This window comes from Dermacentor variabilis, chromosome 3, assembly GCF_050947875.1.
Source record: "Dermacentor variabilis isolate Ectoservices chromosome 3, ASM5094787v1, whole genome shotgun sequence".
Classification (NCBI taxonomy): Eukaryota; Metazoa; Arthropoda; class Arachnida; order Ixodida; family Ixodidae; genus Dermacentor; species Dermacentor variabilis.
The window spans coordinates 79,947,107-79,950,721 of NC_134570.1; the positions used below are offsets into that span (position 1 = coordinate 79,947,107).

The 3,615-nt window shown below is 45.2% G+C and overlaps 1 non-coding gene across 1 annotated transcript; it reads left to right on the plus strand.

Annotated features, from left to right (window-relative positions):
* The first annotated feature begins 2,873 nt into the window (after positions 1 to 2,873).
* On the plus strand, positions 2,874 to 2,955 carry TRNAL-AAG (transfer RNA leucine (anticodon AAG)). Its single transcript has one exon. It is a non-coding gene; the product is annotated as a tRNA-Leu (tRNA).
* The last annotated feature ends 660 nt before the right edge of the window (positions 2,956 to 3,615 follow it).

A 3,615-nucleotide genomic window follows, 5' to 3' on the forward strand; every position in this document is an offset into this window, starting at 1 on the left:
CTAACGCTTCTTCCTTCGAAGATGGGAGGTGGCCGGTTCAAACACCTTGTAGTGTATATTGTGAACCGACTACCGGTGAAACGGTGATTACGTGCAGCTGTACAAGGCGTCTCATCGTGGAGAACACAATTAGCCGCATAGCGAACTAGCCATGGATGTGGTTGATAATTGTGGAGGCTGTTCGACGCAGCGTCACTTTAATTCCGGCTGCAGAGTTCTACTTTAGTCTTTAGATTTGTCCTGTTGCAGTGTTCTATTTTAGTCTTTAGATTTGACCTGTTGCTCTTCCTTACCTCTTTCCTTTTTCCTCCTCTCCTTCCTATCTTCCATTTCTGTGTTGCTGTCACCTCCCTTCAGAAGAGTAGGCAGGCGCTGTGCCCCTTCCGGTGGCAGTTGCCAGCCTGCTCCTCGCTTTCCCTTTCCTGTTACCTGTGTGTATGTGTTCAAAACAAATAATAATAATAATAATAATAATAATAATAATAATAATAATAATAATAATAATTCATGTCTTGCAAGGTCCTTCTAACCTCATTGATAGTTACAGAAATAGTCATTGCAACCTGTTCGTTACTGCTTAGAATGGAGGTATCGTGGCTCCTCTGGGTACTGTACAGGTCAGTATAAAATTCTCCCCCTGCTTTTACTATGCCTTCGAGATTGATGATCATACTACCCTGCTTATCTCTCAGTGCATACATTTTTGTCCTATGCCAAGTTTCCTTTTCACTGATTTCATGCTGCGTCCATTTTTGAAGTACACAAGCATCTCTCATTTACGGTGAACATTGCATTTCATGGGCCACTGTGAAGCGTTGGAGAGAACGGTTCAAAGAAGAATGTGAATGTTGCAAAGACGATCCAAGACCGGGCCAAAGCCACCGTGCAATCGCCCCAACGCAATTGTAAATGTTCATGAACTGATTAGACCTGAACGGAGGATAAGCATCGATGAACCGGCAAAGCGTGCGTACATGAGTCACGGTTCGGTTCACACCATAATTCATGAACATCTCGGTTATCGGCTCTTGTGTGCGCAACTGATGGCCAAGATTTGCAACCACCGCCAGAAGAGGGAGAGGTTCGGCACTGCCTTGGCTCACTTGATCCGGTATCACAATGAGGGTGACGACTTCGTTTCTGCAATTGTGACTGGAGACGCCACTACTACGAGTCTGAAACACGACGGCAAAGCTTACAGTGGAAACATTCGAATTCACCACCAACAAAGAAATCAAAGGCCGTCATTTCTAGCCGGAAATGTGTTGTTGACTTTTTTTTAGATCATCAGGGGTCATTACTGATTGAATTTGCTAAGCCTGGAGAGACTATCAATCGTTTCCGATATGGTGAAACGCCGGATCGGCTGTGTGTCGCAATCATGAACAAACGACGTGGAAAATTGACGAATGGGGTCATCTTACCCAACGACATTGCCCGTCCCCACATCGTTGATGCAGTTCATACAAAACTAACAAAGTTCACGTGGGGAATGCTGCGACATCCGGCATACAGCCCAGACCTGTCACCTTGCGATTTCCACATTTTGGGGCCGTTGAAAAAACAGATCAGGGAACAAGATTTGCGTCGGACAATGACGTCAAACAGTTACAGACTTTTTGACGCGCAACCCGAGGGGTTTTATGAGACGGAAATCATGCGACTCGTTAGTCAGTGGGACAAATGTCTAAATGCTCATGAAGACTACTTTAAATAAAGTACCCCGCCAGTCATATATTCGCATTGGCTCACTTTCATTTGGCTCGCCCTCGTATATCTTGCAGAACTTCTGCTTTTTATATGTGCTCTCTGTTACGAATATAATTTCGGTGCAATTACTCCCAATATACCACCGCTGGCAGCTGCTCCTGCGCAATATATTGGGACAAAGGACAGCGTCATTGAGACTTTTCCCTGGCGGTTGCATATGTGCAAAAATGTAAACAAGGTTCTTGAATGACAAAATTTCATAAAAATATTTGTCCTCAACTTGTTCATTTCATGGCTTTTACATTTTTCATATCAGCAGCATGCACTGCTTTGCTAGATTCGAACTGATATGTTTCTAAATTTCGTGTGATACTTCTTTACTTATTAAATAGACAAAAAACATAGAAGCATTCATATCAGTTATTTCGGGCAATTTTTGGGGGGACATACGACTATATTCTTTTATAAGAAAATACATATTTTACTTGTCTTGGCAGTGCGTAACGTTCATGAATTCAGTTGCAGCGTCTTTGGCAATGGTAATGCAGTTATTATCCATGTATTTGGTATCTCGACAAACTCTATAAGAAGGAGACCGAGCTGCAACGTGAGCGGTCCCCCGCACCCCCACCCGAACGAAATTTCTGGCTACGGCACTGTTCATGGTAAGTAGTACAAGCTAGTTTTCTAGTTTTTTTTTTGTTTTTTTTTTTCTCGAGACAGCTGCACCATTGACAGGGCGTATTTACACCAGTAATCAGCTCGATGACCTGAGTAACCACTGTCCATGTTCCCTTCTAGAATTCAAGAGACCTATAAGTTTCAGATTGCCTAGATGATGATGATGATGATGATGACGATGATGATGGCAGGAATTACAAGTTGTCCGAACGCCGGCAGTAAACCATAAAATAAACTGAATTACACAAATCACCTTTTTCAGCAACCTCAGCTTTCATATCCCCAACGGATTCGAATTCAAAGCCTCCGGCAAAATGGTTAGCTTCAAGTAGTTCCCTCGTTCCGCGTGTGAGCCTCAGAAAAGCGGCGTGAAACCGGTGCGGTGGGAAGCAAGCGCGTGTTGGAAAAAAATAGGCCACCTGAAACGAGAATGGCGATTGCGAAAGGCAGGCGGTGATCTGCGCCGAGCTACCTTTACTGCGGGTAGCGTGGCCGAGCGGTCTAAGGCGCTGGTTTAAGGCACCAGTCTCTTCGGGGGCGTGGGTTCGAATCCCACCGCTGCCACATCTTTTTTTTTTCTCTCACTTACAAATAGGAGGAAGGAAAAAAGTACAGGCGAGAACACGACGCCAGGCAGCTAGCTCCACTGACGCCGCTCCTCCTCCTCTCCGATGTGCGTCGACGTTCGGAAAGTAGGCACTCCATGGTTGCCAGATTTTCCAGATATATTTTGGTTTGCGATGGTTGCACGTGACACCCCTCCGTGTGACGCCCTCATCATTATCGACCCTCGCCACCTACTCTCAACTCTACTCTTGGCCGTACTCTCTGCGCACTCCGCTGTTATAGAAATTACTGCTTGCGCTTCACGTGGAGAGGGTGTATTTCCAAAGAAATGCTTTCCTTATATTTTTTACGACTATAGGCTTTAACATTGTCACGTGATGCTCCCTCCTGAACTTTTTCCCTTTTCCATGCATGCGAACGGCACATCTTAAAGCCGCGTAATTGAAGATTGATTGACTCATTGATTAATCGTGTTCCTGACTTCCCGAAACATAACAGAGGCTATGAGAGACATGTTAGCGGTAAACTCCCGTTTGAGTTCGATGGCCTAGGGTTGGTCAGCGTGTACCCAAAGCTGTCGGTACGCGAGCGCTTCTGTATTCCTTCCCCATCGGAATGTGGCCGCAGCAGGTGAGCTCGAAGCTGAGCTATATTTGA